Source organism: Lissotriton vulgaris, chromosome 10 (assembly GCF_964263255.1).
Source record: "Lissotriton vulgaris chromosome 10, aLisVul1.2, whole genome shotgun sequence".
Taxonomy (NCBI): Eukaryota; Metazoa; Chordata; class Amphibia; order Caudata; family Salamandridae; genus Lissotriton; species Lissotriton vulgaris.
The window spans coordinates 1,045,102,631-1,045,120,210 of NC_141698.1; the positions used below are offsets into that span (position 1 = coordinate 1,045,102,631).

General features: G+C 47.6%; 1 protein-coding gene across 5 annotated transcripts in view; it reads left to right on the top strand.

The window, feature by feature from the left end:
* Positions 1–17,580, top strand: part of TCAIM (T cell activation inhibitor, mitochondrial) — a 495,335-nt gene that overhangs the window by 225,557 nt on the left and 252,198 nt on the right. The gene's annotated exons all lie outside the window — the stretch shown is intronic.

Sequence of the window (17,580 nt, forward strand, 5' to 3'; positions counted from 1 at the left end):
GAAGACGCCACTCAGCAGCAGTTATTCAAACTTGAATTTTTATTAGGCATACCGGCATTCCACATCCAGGTTGATTTGTAGTGCCTAACGCGTTTCGGAGATGCCTATCTCCTTGTTCACAGGCTTTGGAACGGGTCACATTGACGGAAAGGGAAACTCCGACATTTTTGTCCTTTTAAATGCCCTCCAATGGGCTTCTTTTTTCTTTTTAGCCGTTTACTCTCGGTGCAGGCTGGTCCTTGTGGTTCCCTTATTAATTATTACCCTCCAGTGGGTTCGAAAATGCGCCGTGATTTTTTCCTTTTCTTTTTTATATATATATACACCCAACACTACAGGAACCCAATTCGAATGGAGGCCACAAGAAATAACATAGGCTTCGTTTATTCAATTCGGCAGCTTGCAAGCAGGTTCACAATCCCAGTACACAGCAATAAATGAAGACGCCAAACGTGTTTCGGGAGTGATCCCTTCGTCAGCAGCATCCCTTCATGAAGTTGGAAAGCACCATGTTCACATGCACCTGATAATTATACCTCAGCCGATAGGCGTGGCCATCACTCTGGCCTTGTGGGGCATGTAGTGTGTGAAGAAAAAATGTTCCACAGTGGGTGTGCATAACCAACAACAAAGTTCTGCAAAATAAATCCCAAGTGGGTTGATGTGTGACTCAGGCGGATGGCCACGCCTATCGGCTATTTCTTGTGGCCTCCATTCGAATTGGGTTCCTGTAGTGTTGGATATATATATATATATATATATAGATTCGATTCGAAAAATCTTTATTTCGATCACATGATCATAAAAGATATACATTACATCATATATAAAAAGTTTTAAAAACGCATTAAACAACATTGGTGATCAAAGTTTGTTAAAAAGAAGTAAGGAAAATAGATGTGCCAATAGTTCAAATCTGTCCCGAGTCTCCAAGTCTCTTTATACAACGGGTTCGGGCGTACCACATTGCAGTTAAAAATTTGGATAGTGCAAAAACTGTAGTAGGAGCTAGATCTGTCTTTAAAATTCTGTAAGCAGGTGAAAAAGTTCTTAACCCCAAATTTCTGAGCAGGGGGACTAGCCAATATTTCCTGCTCCTCTCATAGGCCCGGCAAAAGAAAACCACATGGACATCGTTCTCCTTTGGTTGGGCACATGCCGGGCAAGTTTCTGAGGAGGAGCGACAAGACCATGATGCTGTGAATGATGCCAGAGGAAGAGTTCCATATCTCCATTGGAGGAATAATTTTCTGGTTAATGCCGGAGTCATGGCATCTAGGACACTTTCTAGTTGACAAGAATCTTTAATTTTTATGAACTGGTTGGATAATGATCCATCACTGCTGCCTTTGGCAACTCTGGAGAGCATGTGTTCGTAGTAAGCTCTCGCGAGTACCTTTTTAGGGATCTTAATACTAGTGTTTACTGGGTCCAACCATAGTTCAGGGAGACCAATTGCCTCAAAAGTTCTCTTGATGTAAGTCAGCCAAGGTGTTCTTATGGCGTTGGGTAACTGTAAAAATTCCTGCAATTCAGCTCTGTAATTTGAAAGGTCTCGACTGCTCCATAGACGCCGCCAAAATGCTAAAGGTTTGAGCCCCAGCTCCTCCGTTATGGGCTGAAGGCCCATATCGAGCCTGAGAGGGAGTAATGGAGTGCTCTGTGGAAGAGCAACAATCTGTCTCAGGAATTTGTTCTCAATAGTTAGTAATTTAGATGATGGAATATGGCCCCACAGCTCGCCCCCGTATGTAACACCCCCCCGGGCCTGTGCTTTGTAAATGTGAATATTAGGGGTAAGTGGCCGGTAGGGAGATTTGTTCACTAGTCTCATAGTGCCACCCACCAACTGTGCCAGTTTGATGTTTACTTTTGACTGGTGGGCCGACCATGTTAGATTTTCATTGAGAGTAATCCCTAAATATTCAATTGTGTGCATCCGTTCCAGTTGAACTGTTCCTAGCTTGGGCAGTTATGGGGCTTGGGATTGAGAATCATATATTTAGTTTTCTGTGGGTTAATTTCGAGTCCCCGCTCTGAGCAGAACTGCATAAACCCGTCCAAGACACCTTGTATGCCCATTGGGGATTTAGACAGCAGCAGGGTGTCATCAGCAAACATAATTGCGGGCACCCTGCTGCCAGTCAATTTTGGGGCAACAGTGTTGGGAATCCTGGTCAGGTGGGCAATCACCCCGTTCACAAAGAGGCAAAACAGGGTCGGTCTGTATATCTATATATATATATATATATATATATATATATATATTCACTGAAAAAACTATAGGTTCTCTTCCAGGGGATCCTCATCAAAGTCATAAGCATTAGAATATTCCCACCCATGCGCGGGGCCCCAGAACCACTATATTATATGTGCCCCATATATATATATATATATATATATATATATATATATATATATATATATATATATATATATATATATATATATATATATATATATATATATATATTCTCCAAAGTTTTGCCACTGTTTGAGAGCGCGCACAATGATAAAGCAGGACTCCGCTTTATTCTTCACTTCGTCCTTTTATTGCGGCCATCAGCAGGAAAACATCTTGTTACATTTAAAACCCTACGCGTTTCGGAGCCCTCTTGCTCCTTGATCACGGGCGATGCATGTCAGCTGGGCAGGCCGAGGTGAAGGTAAGAGTTATTACGTCCATTTTATTCCTCCAATGAAAACCTTCCGGTGGGTGTGGCTCTTCTCATTCAGTGAAGTCTGGGACTTGTAGTACCTTCCTCTTGAATCCAACCCTCCAGTGGGTGCTTGCCGAGCTGATCTAAATTAATGCCGATTTTTGGCTCTCCAGTGAGCTGCAAGGTGTTCGCCTCCTGATTCATTGCTATGCCGAACTGTTCATTCTGCCCGTTGTGCTTTAAGCCCAGTCTCAGTGCACATGGCAGTCCACCTTCCCTTTTCTTTTTGTGGTGGCGCAGCTCTCCCGACCGGACCGGCCGGTATGTATTCTCCAAAGTTTTGCCACTGTTTGAGAGCGCGCACAATGATACAGCAGGACTCCGCTTTATTCTTCACTTCGTCCTTTTATTGCGGCCATCAGCAGGAAAACATCTTGTTACATTTAAAACCCTACGCGTTTCGGAGCCCTCTTGCTCCTTGATCACGGGCGATGCATGTCAGCTGGGCAGGCCGAGGTGAAGGTAAGAGTTATTACGTTCATTTTATTCCTCCAATGAAAACCTTCCGGTGGGTGTGGCTCTTCTCATTCAGTGAAGTCTGGGACTTGTAGTACCTTCCTCTTGAATCCAACCCTCCAGTGGGTGCTTGCCGAGCTGATCTAAATTAATGCCGATTTTTGGCTCTCCAGTGAGCTGCAAGGTGTTCGCCTCCTGATTCATTGCTATGCCGAACTGTTCATTCTGCCCGTTGTGCTTTAAGCCCAGTCTCAGTGCACATGGCAGTCCACCTTCCCTTTTCTTTTTGTGGTGGCGCAGCTCTCCCGACCGGACCGGCCGGTATGTATTCTCCAAAGTTTTGCCACTGTTTGAGAGCGCGCACAATGATACAGCAGGACTCCGCTTTATTCTTCACTTCGTCCTTTTATTGCGGCCATCAGCAGGAAAACATCTTGTTACATTTAAAACCCTACGCGTTTCGGAGCCCTCTTGCTCCTTGATCACGGGCGATGCATGTCAGCTGGGCAGGCCGAGGTGAAGGTAAGAGTTATTACGTCCATTTTATTCCTCCAATGAAAACCTTCCGGTGGGTGTGGCTCTTCTCATTCAGTGAAGTCTGGGACTTGTAGTACCTTCCTCTTGAATCCAACCCTCCAGTGGGTGCTTGCCGAGCTGATCTAAATTAATGCCGATTTTTGGCTCTCCAGTGAGCTGCAAGGTGTTCGCCTCCTGATTCATTGCTATGCCGAACTGTTCATTCTGCTCGTTGTGCTTAAAGCCCAGTCTCAGTGCACATGGCAGTCCACCTTCCCTTTTCTTTTTGTGGTGGCGCAGCTCTCCCGACCGGACCGGCCGGTATGTATTCTCCAAAGTTTTGCCACTGTTTGAGAGCGCGCACAATGATACAGCAGGACTCCGCTTTATTCTTCACTTCGTCCTTTTATTGCGGCCATCAGCAGGAAAACATCTTGTTACATTTAAAACCCTACGCGTTTCGGAGCCCTCTTGCTCCTTGATCACGGGCGATGCATGTCAGCTGGGCAGGCCGAGGTGAAGGTAAGAGTTATTACGTCCATTTTATTCCTCCAATGAAAACCTTCCGGTGGGTGTGGCTCTTCTCATTCAGTGAAGTCTGGGACTTGTAGTACCTTCCTCTTGAATCCAACCCTCCAGTGGGTGCTTGCCGAGCTGATCTAAATTAATGCCGATTTTTGGCTCTCCAGTGAGCTGCAAGGTGTTCGCCTCCTGATTCATTGCTATGCCGAACTGTTCATTCTGCCCGTTGTGCTTTAAGCCCAGTCTCAGTGCACATGGCAGTCCACCTTCCCTTTTCTTTTTGTGGTGGCGCAGCTCTCCCGACCGGACCGGCCGGTATGTATTCTCCAAAGTTTTGCCACTGTTTGAGAGCGCGCAACAAAAGGACGAAGTGAAGAATAAAGCGGAGTCCTGCTGTATCATTGTGCGCGCTCTCAAACAGTGGCAAAACTTTGGAGAATACATACCGGCCGGTCCGGTCGGGAGAGCTGCGCCACCACAAAAAGAAAAGGGAAGGTGGACTGCCATGTGCACTGAGACTGGGCTTAAAGCACAACGGGCAGAATGAACAGTTCGGCATAGCAATGAATCAGGAGGCGAACACCTTGCAGCTCACTGGAGAGCCAAAAATCGGCATTAATTTAGATCAGCTCGGCAAGCACCCACTGGAGGGTTGGATTCAAGAGGAAGGTACTACAAGTCCCAGACTTCACTGAATGAGAAGAGCCACACCCACCGGAAGGTTTTCATTGGAGGAATAAAATGGACGTAATAACTCTTACCTTCACCTCGGCCTGCCCAGCTGACATGCATCGCCCGTGATCAAGGAGCAAGAGGGCTCCGAAACGCGTAGGGTTTTAAATGTAACAAGATGTTTTCCTGCTGATGGCCGCAATAAAAGGACGAAGTGAAGAATAAAGCGGAGTCCTGCTGTATCATTGTGCGCGCTCTCAAACAGTGGCAAAACTTTGGAGAATACATACCGGCCGGTCCGGTCGGGAGAGCTGCGCCACCACAAAAAGAAAAGGGAAGGTGGACTGCCATGTGCACTGAGACTGGGCTTAAAGCACAACGGGCAGAATGAACAGTTCGGCATAGCAATGAATCAGGAGGCGAACACCTTGCAGCTCACTGGAGAGCCAAAAATCGGCATTAATTTAGATCAGCTCGGCAAGCACCCACTGGAGGGTTGGATTCAAGAGGAAGGTACTACAAGTCCCAGACTTCACTGAATGAGAAGAGCCACACCCACCGGAAGGTTTTCATTGGAGGAATAAAATGGACGTAATAACTCTTACCTTCACCTCGGCCTGCCCAGCTGACATGCATCGCCCGTGATCAAGGAGCAAGAGGGCTCCGAAACGCGTAGGGTTTTAAATGTAACAAGATGTTTTCCTGCTGATGGCCGCAATAAAAGGACGAAGTGAAGAATAAAGCGGAGTCCTGCTGTATCATTGTGCGCGCTCTCAAACAGTGGCAAAACTTTGGAGAATACATACCGGCCGGTCCGGTCGGGAGAGCTGCGCCACCACAAAAAGAAAAGGGAAGGTGGACTGCCATGTGCACTGAGACTGGGCTTAAAGCACAACGGGCAGAATGAACAGTTCGGCATAGCAATGAATCAGGAGGCGAACACCTTGCAGCTCACTGGAGAGCCAAAAATCGGCATTAATTTAGATCAGCTCGGCAAGCACCCACTGGAGGGTTGGATTCAAGAGGAAGGTACTACAAGTCCCAGACTTCACTGAATGAGAAGAGCCACACCCACCGGAAGGTTTTCATTGGAGGAATAAAATGGACGTAATAACTCTTACCTTCACCTCGGCCTGCCCAGCTGACATGCATCGCCCGTGATCAAGGAGCAAGAGGGCTCCGAAACGCGTAGGGTTTTAAATGTAACAAGATGCTTTCCTGCTGATGGCCGCAATAAAAGGACGAAGTGAAGAATAAAGCGGAGTCCTGCTGTATCATTGTGCGCGCTCTCAAACAGTGGCAAAACTTTGGAGAATATATATATATATATATATATATATATATATGCAATAGCAGCCAAATACACAATAGAGCTGGATTATGCTGTAAAGAATTTCCACCATACAGGAAACATATGCATTAGAAACATGAAAAACAACACCAACGATTGTTTTGAAACTGTTTTAATGCTGAAAAAGCAGTAGAAATTCTTATCATATCCTGAAAGCATAGAAAGCTCCCAGGCTGCATTGCAAACACACAGTCTAAAAAGACTGAGAAGCTAACCTGTAGCTGCATGCTACAAAAAACTGACACCGTTCCTTTAAGGCACTCATGACCCCCAGTATCCCATCATGCCTCAGGGGTGACAGTAGGTCAGTTGTTCTTTCCGGCTCCTTCAGGAAGGATCCTGGTTACACAACTCCACTCTTTTTCTGTTTTCTGACAGAAAAGTCTCTCAGTTTTCTACTTTTTTGACCTTACTTCGACGTTTTTCATCTAGTCAAGTAGGTTTTCTCTTGTTGGTTGGCTTTTTCATCTTAAAATGCCTTCCCTTTTTGACAAATGCCCTTCTTGTGTCAAGAAGAAGGCAAAGACGGACAGCCATGAGGTATGCATTCTGTGCTTACCTGAAGACCATGACCCAAGGACCTGCCCTCACTGTGAGTCTCTGTCATCAAGAACTTTAAAAGACAGGGAGAGGATTCATGTCTATTGCCTAGCCCATAGGTCTTCTAGAGGGAGGTCCCCAGCCAAGAAGAGCTCCAAGAGGTCCAGAGAACCTTCAAAGGGCGAGTCTTCTCGTCCTGCAGCTTCAGCGTCGGGCTTGGCGCTGAGGAAGGAGCAACCGGTGGGTCATTCTTCGAAAAAACGACGTTTATCACAGTCGACGCCAGGATCGCCATCAAGAAGATCAGGTATGTCGTCGTCGAGATGTCCAGACCCTCCGCCATAGTCAACTCGGCGACGATCGGCGTCAGAGATAAAACCCCTCCGCTGACGTCAACCAGGCGACGTTCAGCGTCGAGGGGTAAGGAGCCTCCGCCTTCGTCGTCGTCACGACGTTCGGCGTCGAGAGCTGGCTCACCTCTGTCAGCGCAAGCTAAGCAACCGACGTCGAGAGCCCCAAGTCCTCCGCCGTCGACAACCAGGCGTCGATCGGCGTCAAGGAGGAGATCTTCGTCAACGTTGACGTTCGGCGTCGAGGGCGACCAATACCCCTCTGCCGACGTCACGTAGACATTCGATGTCAAGAGAGGAAGCTCCATCGTCGGCCACACAACGCCGCTCGGCGTCGAGAGACCATCATTCCTCACGCTGTTCTCCGTTGAGGCATACGATGTCGAGATTGCCTGATCCACCGGCGCCACAGAGAGAGTCGGCGTCGAAGGAAAGAACCTAGTCGACGGCGGAGCAGCGCCGGTCAATGTCGAGAGGTCATCATCGATCGGAGTCGAGGCATGCGCCTTCGGAGCATTCGACGTTGAGGCACCATGAACGGTCCAGATCGACGTCGAGACACTGTGAACGAGCTGAACGCTCGGCTACGAGATCCAGGGATGGTTCAGTGATCCTAGTGACTGAATCAGCCTCCTGTCACTCTTTGGGCTCTTCCAGATCCCACTCAAGATCCAGAAGTCCTGCCCGCAGATCTAGAAGTCCTGCCCGCAGACCTCCCACTGAGGGTGTGCAGTTGTCTCCCAGATGGATTAGGCCTCTACACAATTGGCGAGACTCAGGGGCCACAAGGGCTGCAGGAATATGTCAGCCCAGTGCACAGATCTCCACTGCAAAGACTGGTCGAGGAAGTGGATAGACGCAGCCCTCCCAGGTGCAGAGAAAGATCGCCTGTGAGACAAGCTGCATCTAGTTCCCCTGCACGAGAAGAGCGTTCAGGGAGGTCTCACAAGAGGAGACGCAATTGTTTCCCTAGACAGAAGGTACCAGCCAGAAGATCTCGCGAGAGAAGAGCTCGAGCACCAGCTACTTCTCCTACCTCTTCTACCCGCTCTTCCATACGCGATTACTCCCCCACCTTGGTTGATAGCCCTGTCTCTAGGGTTTCCCCGGTGGACGATATCAACACCTACCATGATGTTCTACAGAGGGGTGCACTGAAATTAAACATCGAGCTATCTGTGCCTCAGGTCTCCACGACAGTGATCTTTGAGACTCTTCACCAAAGGTCAGGGTCTCGTCCAGTGCTACCGTTGGTCCCAGGGATCATGGATCCTGTCAATGATGTGTTCCTGGCTCCAGCATCAGTAAAAGCGGTGCCGGCTCGCATCCAGAAGAAGTATAAGGCCGCACCCTCTGATCCGATCTTTGTGAAAGCGGACCCTCCCGCCAACTCAGTAGTTGTGGCGGCAGCTCGTTAAAAAACACTCAGTCTCTCTCTCCTCCTCAACTCCTCCTGATAAGGACAGCAAGTTGCAAGACTCGTGGGGCCGCAAGGTCTGCAGTTCTGCCGCTTCGACGCTGAAGGTTTCTAGCGTGGCTGCTCTTTTAGGCAGGTACGATAGAGCCTTATGGGACTCAATGGAGCGTTTTAAATCAAAATTGCCTGAGGAGGACCAGCAAGACTTCGAGGAGACCCTGACGGAAGGAAGTCTGGTGGCTAATCAGATAATTAGCAATGCTGCAGATGGAGCAATACTGGCGGGACATATCTATGCCCATGGGGTATGTGCCTCCCGTTTACCGGCACATCTCTCTTTGGCCAGCACACGGATGACGAAATGAGTCGGATGAAAGTCGAGCTCGACACCGTCAAGGTAGTCGGCCTGGAAAAAAGAAAGAGTTTAAACGCCGTTTCAAGACCAACAAAGGCAGAGGGGCTCAACAGAGGGTTCAAACCCCTCAGTGGTCCCAAAACAAATCCCAGGGCAAGACCCAGTTTCGGGGTGGTAAAGCCAACCAAGGTAGAGGAGGTCACCAGCAGTCCTCTACTTCGATGTGAGGAGGAAAACAATGAGCACTGAATTCCTGTAGCGCCGTTGTCCACTCCAGTGGGAGGAAGTGTTTTAAAACATCTAGCAGAGTGGGGCAACATCACGAACGATCAGTGGGTGCTGAATACACCGCGCAATGGATATGTTCTTCATTTCCGTGCTCCTCAACAGGACATTCTCCCAAAGAAATCTCGTCTGCACCAACTCGATCTGCTCCGAAAAGAGGTGAAGGCTCTTCTACAAAAACGAGCTATAGAAGAGGTGCCTCCCTCTCAAAGGGGAAAGGAGTCTACTCCAGATACTTTCTTGTCCCCAAAAAGGATCAGGAAAACAAGTTCCGGCCCATCCTGGATCTTAGTGTTCTGAACAAGAACATAGTGAAGGATAAGTTTCGCATGCTTGCTCTTCACCAAATATGTCCTCATCTGCAAGTAGGAGATTGGATGTGTTCGATGGACTTGCAAGATGCCTACTTCCACATTCCAATTGCCATGCAACATCAGAAGTTCTTAAGGTTTCTGGTGGGCAGCAAACACTACCAGTACAGGGTCCTGCTTTTCGGGCTAAAGTCAGCGCCAAGAGTCTTCACCAAATGCATGGCAGTGGTGGCAGCCTTCCTGCACAAAAAAGGACTTTTCGTCTATCCCTACCTAGACGACTGGCTCCTAAAAGGCCCATCTCCTCAACAGGTAGAGAACGACTTCCACTTTTGCCTGCTACAATTGCACAGACTCGGCCTCCACGTCAACATGGAGAAGTCAGTACAACTACCAACCCAATCCATACACATCCTGGGCTCCGTTCTGGATACAAAATTGGGAAAAGCGTATCCTTCGGAGAAGAGAGTATTTTCTGTGCAGCAGAAGTGCAGAGTTCTACTACAGTCCCAGAATCCAACAGCACGGCAAATAGCGTCTCTGCTGGGTTCCATGGCGTCCTGCAACTTCCTGATTCCTCACGCCAGGCTGAGGATGCGACCTTTGCAACAGGCTCTGGAGGATCAATGGAATCAGTCGACAGGGCTCTGGGAAGACCGGATCTATCTTTCCAAGGTGGCGAAGACCTGCATCAAATGGTGAACTCCCCCTCGCAACCTTCTGGTGGGAGTGCCTTTTCACCAGCCTCTCCTGACACAGTCTATAGTCACAGACACGTCTCTCCAAGGCTGGGGAGCACACATGGGGTGTCTGCAGATTCAAGGAAGGTGGTCAGCAAAAGAGAAGTCCTACCATATCAACATGCTGGAGCTTCGAGCAGTCCATCTGGCTCTGAAGTCCTTCCTTCCTGCACTCAAATCACACTCAGTTCTTATCCAAAAGGACAACACGACGACCATGTTCTACCTGAACAAGCAGGGCGGAACTCGGTCGCGTCCTCTCTCTCTAGAGGCACAAGCCATATGGCACTGGCTGCTCGCCCAAAACCTCACAGTAGTAGCGGTGCATCTCCCAGGAGAGCTAAATATCAAGGCAGACGCACTCAGCAGGCACTTCGAAGATCAGCCAGACTGGGTGCTGTACAACGAGGTGGTGGCAGACCTATTCCATCGCTGGGGTCGAACAGAAATAGATCTGTTCGCGGGCGACGAAAACTCAAAATGCCACACCTTCGCGTCCAGATTCCACCGTCCAGGGACAAGGGGGAATGCCCCTTTGATGGACTCGTCAGGGACATTTGCTTACGCATTTCCTCCTCTGCCCCTGATTCTGAAGGTGGTGTCCAAACTCATCAGATCCAGCATGAACATGATCCTAGTAGCCCCAGACTGGACCCGGCAGTGGTGGTACCCGGACCTTCTACAGCTGTCGGTGCTTCCACCCAGGAGACTGCCCTTCAGGCCGGACCTGCTGTCCTAGATGGGGGGGAAGGATTCTTCATCCCAACCCTCCCTCACTGCACCTAACAGCATGGCTCCTGAGGTCCTACAATACGGACATTTAAATTTGTCACCTGATTGTATGCACCTTTTAAAGGAAGCAAAACGACCCTCCACAAGAACGTCTTATGCGTTTAAGTGGAAGAGGTTTTTTCTTTGGTGCAGAGAACGTCACTTTGATCCCTCATCAGCACAAGAGGATGTAATTCTACCTTACTGCTGTACATAGCAAGATCTGGTCTTAAATATGCTTCGATCAAGGTGCACCTCTCTTCCATTACGGCTTATAGGAAGTCTCCTACTCAGCCCTCCTTCTTCCAGATGGAGGTGGTCAAGGACTTCTTACAGGGGTTGAAGAAAGTGTACCACCCTGTTAGAAACCCTTCTCCACCGTGGGAATTAAACCTAATGTTGTCTACGTTGATGGGTCCCCCCTTTGAACCCATCCACAGAGCTTCCTTGCAACACCTATCGTGAAAGGCCGCTTTTCTAGTTGGAATTACATCAGCGTGCAGAGTAAGTGAAATACAAGCGCTGTGTACAAAGAAACCCTACACTGTTTTCCATCACAACAGAGTAGTCTTAAGGGCACATCCATCATTTTTACCTAAGGTTGTCTCTGATTTTCATATAAATCAGTCCATTTCTCTTCCTTCTTTTTTTCCAAACCCTACGACTCCGGCTGAGCAGTCGCTGCACTCTTTAGATCTCTAAAGGGTCCTTAAATTTTATTTGAAAAAGACCAAAGAGAGTAGGAAGACGGACCAATTGTTTATCAACTATGGTCCACTGAGAACGGGCTTTCCAGCTGCCAAGAGATCCATCTCCAGATGGATCGTCTCCTGTATTAAATTGGCTTATCAGCTTGCAGGCAAGCCCTTACTTTTGTCACCTAAAGCGCACTCTACTAGGGGGAAAGCGGCCATAGTAGCTTTCCTGCATGATGTCCCTATGTCGGAGATTTGCAAGGCTGCAACCTGGAGATCAGTTCATACCTTTACAAGGCATTACTGTCTAGAATCTGATTCCAGGGCTGATACTCAAGTAGGACAAGCCTCTTTGAGGAATCTATTTGGGTAGCCTGCGGCCTGTACAAGCTTAGTTGTTTCTGGGCTTAGTATGGTTATTACTGTATTGTTACTCCTTTGCTCGCAGGGAGATGAGGTGAGGTTCACTATTCTATTCTAATGCTTATGACTGTTGATGAGGATCCCCTGGAAGAGAAGCATTAGTTACTTACCTGTAATCCTAGTTCTCTTCCAGGGGTATCCTCATCAAAGTCATAAGCAATCCTCCCGCCTCCCCGGGCAAAGGATCTTTATTAACTTGGAGATATTGTTAACCTATTTGTTTCTATGGTTTTTCAGTCTCCGAAAAGAACTGACCCAACTGTCACCCCTGAGGCATGATGGGATACTGGGGGTCATGAGTGCCTTAAAGGCACGGTGTCAGTTTTTTGTAGCATGCAGCTACAGGTTAGCTTTTCAGTCTTTTTAGAATGTGTGTTTGCAATGCAGCCTGGGAGTTTTCTATGCTTTCAGGATATGATAAGAATTTCTACTGCTTTTTCAGCATTAAAACAGTTTCAAAGCAATCTTTGGTGTTGTTTTTCATGTTTCTAATGCATATGTTTCATGTATGGGGGAAATTCTTTACAGCATAATCCAGCTCTATTGTGTATTTGGCTGCTATTGCTTGTTTTTATATACATATATGAGTATATATATGTGGGGCACATATATTATAGTGTTTCCGGGGTCCCGCGCATGGGCGGGAATATTCTAATGCTAATGACTTTGATGAGGATACCCCTGGAAGAGAACTAGGATTACAGGTAAGTAATTAATCCTTCAGGGGCGTTATAGTTTGTTAGCGGGACATTTTCACTTGTACAAAACCATTGAAATTCCCCCTTTATAGTTAGTTCAGCTAACTATTACTCGCGCGCCTGCAATGCACTGCTGATGACGTCACCTATTACATCACTCATGACATGGTCAGTGACATCACTCATGACATCTCAAATGACATCATCCAGAGAATGTGTGTTTTTCTGAAAATTAAATATGTTTTATATATGTATATCTCAAGGTCGATGGAAGAATAAATGGGTATATAAGTGTCTAAATGGATGAATTCTTTTTTGTAAAATTGATTGTATAGCGGACTGATTAAGTGTATCTTAGTGAATACATGGGTTAGTGAGTAATGTTTAAAAATGTAAATATCTGTATCAGTCTCTCACTTTGTGTATAAGTGAAGCATGGGTTGGTGAGTAGCTACATGAGTGTCTATATGGGTTATTACTTGTTTTTTTGAGTATCAGTATGAGTGTCTGAGTGTCTGTATGGTTCAGGGGGGGTATTACATAGTGCATAGATGCATGAATGAGTGAGTCACTGTATGTTTTGAAGACAATATGTCTGCAGGACAGTATGGGTGGAAGAGTAAGTATTTGTAAGTTTCTGTAGAAGTAAGTGTGGTGGTGTGTGTATAACTTTATATGCAAGTAAATGGATGTTTGATTCTTTATTAGCATGAGTGACTGTGTGTGAGTAACTATGGATGAGTGGTGATGTGTTACAGGATGTATAGGTGTATGAGTACATATGATGAGTGTGTACATGTGTGAGTGACTATATAGGACTGTTGGTGAATGAGTGGATGTGTATGTAGATCTTGGAATTACTGAATAGGTTGTTGTAACTGGTATTTGTATGTCCATTGTTTTGGAAATTTTAGTTTCTATTTTTGAATGTGTGTATCAAAGGTTATATTATGGTGAGAGGAGGTCTGCCACTCTATCACAAGGATGATGTCATCAGTGATGTCATTTGAGATGTCATGAGTGATGTAAAATGTGACGTCATCAGCAGTGCATTGCAGGCGCGCGAGTTATAGTTAGCTGAACTAACTAGAACAGCGGAATTTCAAGGGTTTTGTACTAGTGAAATGTCCAGCTAACTATAACGCCCCTGAAACCTATGTTTATTCAGTGAATTTCTAAGGTTTTTTAAATGATAATTTCTAACTTTAACATGCCTGAAACCTATAGTTTTTTAAGTGAATTTCAAAGGTTTTTTAAATGCTAGTTTCTAACTATGCCTACAGAGGTAGGACATATGAAGAAAAAAGAAAAAACGCACAGAAAGAAAAAAAAGAAATACAGAAAGGAGCAACAGAAGTCCTCAAAGACGAAGAAAAGTTCAGGAAGAAGGAAACGTGCAGAAAGAACAAACAGAGGAGCAGAAAGAAGCCTTGTTGCAAAATCATCCTGTGCTATGTTAAAAGACACTTAGAATACAGTTAAAACACCTACATACACTAGGGAACACTATTCATTGGGGTCCCCCTGTGATTAGCATGACCTCCTCTGTAAGTCCCTAGTATATAATAGGGCAGGGTGAATAAAACTACCTCTTAAAACGTGCCACTGGGTGGGTTTGCACACTGGTGAAGGGAGGGGGGGGGGGGGCCTGTGATGACGTGTGTGCAAATACGACCTGTGGGCGTTTTAAGTTGGGGGATAAAGTCCCCTTTAATCTTGAGGGTCCCTAGGGTTCAACTGGCCCACTAGGTACCTCCAGTAAGCGCCACAGAGATGCGTTGCAGAGAGGTGTAAAAAGGGGCATGGCCTAATCCACCTCTCTGCAACGCAGCACAGTGCACTTACTGGAAGCATCTGGTGGGCTAGTTGGCCCAAGGGGCCCTCAGGATTGAAAGGGAATTATTTCCCCAACTTAAAACATGCCACAGGGCGTGTTTGCACACGTCACCTCAGGCCCCGTCCCCTCCCTTCACCACTGTGTAAACGCACCCTGTGGCCGTATTAATTTGGAAGATTAGGTCCCCTTGAATCCTGAGGTTCCCTAGGGTCCAAGTAGCCCACTAGGTACCTCCAGTAAGCGCCACAGAGCAGCGTTGCAGAGAGGTATAAAAAAGGGGCACTGCCTGGACCACCTCTCTGAAATGCAGCGCAGTGGCTCTAACTGGATGCACCTGGTGGGCTAGTTGGCCACCAGGGGCCCTCAGGATTGAAGGGGAATTATTTCCCCAACTTACAACACGCCACAGGGCGTGTTTACACACGTCGCCTCAGGCCCCGTCCCCTCCTTTTACCACTGTGTAAACGCGCCCTGTGGCCGTTTTAAGTTGGGAGATTAAGGGCCATATCTATCAAGCCAATTTTCATTTGCAAACGCGATTCGCAAAAAACAGCGTTTGCGAATAAAAATTTGCTATTTCCAATGTATGAAGCCAAAGAGCCTCGCAAAATGAGAAATCGCAAAAATTGCGATTCCTTACATTGCGAAAGCCAAAAATCTGCAAATTTCCTTGCGATTTCTAATTTTGAGATTTCTCAGTTAGCGAAATTCGCAAACGGGGAATCGCAAAGTAAGGAATCGCAATGGTATGTATAAAAAATTTGCTAATTGCGAATTCACAGAATATCGCAATTTAGAGAATCGCAATTACCACCAAGTAGGAGCAGGTGGTAACTAGGTGCAAACTATTTAAGGAGTCCCAGAATGCAACAGCCTTCTCTCCACAATGGCTGGGCTGTACGTGATAGCCAGGAGGCTGCGACTCAGAGCTGCTGCACAGAGGAGGAGACGCCAGGAGAGGATATTCCGTGCGCGCATTTCCATCTTCCAGCGCACAGAGGAGGACATCTACACACACTACAGACTGGATGAAGAGAGTATCTTTGATTTAATTGAGGAACTCAAACCCTTCCTTCAACACCCCATACGCAGGACACAATCCAGCCCCGCCCACATCCAGGTCCTGTGCTCACTGCCCCTCTTGGCATCAGGTAGTTTCCAGGGGGTGATAACCTCAGCAGGAGGGCTGTCACAAAGTGCACTTTCGCGCTTTTTCCACTTATTCCTTGATGCCATGGTACACAGGCTGCATCACCACATTCACTTCCCAAGCACACCACAGGCACTAGCCCAGACCAAGCAGGACTTCTATCAGATTGCCCAATTCCCCCACGTCATAGGATGCATAGATGGAACAGATGTTGCAATCTCCCCTCCCTCCCAGACTGAGTACGTGTTCAGGAATCGCAAACGCTACCATTCCCTGAACATACCGGTGGTGTGTGATGCCAAACACATCATCGCAGACATTGTTGCAAAATACCCAGGCAGCACGCACAATGATTTCATCTTTTGTCACAGTGGGATACACTGTAGACTCACAAGTGGGGAGCTTGGCGAGGGATATTTACTAGGTAAATGCATTTGAACAGAGGCCACATTTTGTAAGACTAGCATGTGCAGAACTGTGTAACCATATCCATCCCACCTCACAGGTGACAGTGCGCATGCGGTCCGGGACTTCATACTGACGCCCTACCTGAATCCTGCCAACGCTGGGGGGCGGCGATACAACAGAGCACACATAGCAACCAGAGGCACCATTGATCGCACATTCGGGATACTCAAGAGCAGATTCAGATGCCTCCACAAGAGCGGAGGGGCACTACAATACAGCCCCCAGACCTGTTGCAAGATAGTGGTAGCATGTGCCATGCTGTACAACATCGCCACCAGGAAAGGCACACCGGTGGAGCTCAGTGAATCCGATTCATCTGACGTGGAGGGGCCTGGCCCAGGACGTATGCCAGCCGTGTAGCTGGTGCAGCTGCTAAGCGCCAGAGGCGAGATGAAATTATGCGCAACTATTTCTAGGTAACTAATGCTAGGCGCCAGAGGCGAGAAGAAATTACACGCAACTATTTCTAGGTAAGTAAATAAGACACAATGCTAGATCCCATTAGTGCAACTGTGTTTTATTCCTTAACTGCAGGATTAATTATGTCACACTGCCTGAATGACACCCAATGTCTCTACCAATGTCCAGCACATGTTATTGTCACAGTGCTAAATTTTAACAGGAGCAATAGTGTAAGTACAGTGGGTTGCTGCACCCATCCAGTGATCACATCCGCTGCACCTCACATGCGGCGCTGTCGTGAGGAAGCCCCTGTTTGGGGTTGCACAGAGCCCTCCTCAGTTGGGCCAGTAGGCCTAGTGTTAGGGGCACTACGGCGCCTATCCATGGTGGGTGGGGGGCTGGCGTTGCTCCTCACTGATAGTGCGTTCTCTTCAGTGGGAGTCAGGATACCAGGCCCAGTGGTGAGAACTGCCCGCAGCTCGTCTACTGCTGATGTGATTTGCACCAGTGCCCCAGCAAAGTCCTGGCTGTCGTGGGCCACTTCGCGCTGCATTCAGATGCTGCGCCTGGATAGGACATTGGTGGTAGAGGACAAGCGGCTCACCGCACGTGTGTATAGGTCCAGGCACTGCATCTCTCTGCGCCTAGCAGCACGGTCAGCCTTCATTTCTTCACAGAGTGCCTCCAGGGCACCTGTCATGCCTCTGAAGCCTGCCCTCACTTCCCTCTGTAATGCTTTAATGTTTTTTGCTTGCAGGCGTTGTACTTGCAACATGTGCATCTCCAGGCCGGCAAAGACTGTTTCCTCCCCAGGATCTGCACCACTGCTGGATGTACGTGACCTGCGCCTGCTTGTGACTTGTGGTATTGCATCAGCACGTGCAACTTCTTGTCGCTGTGT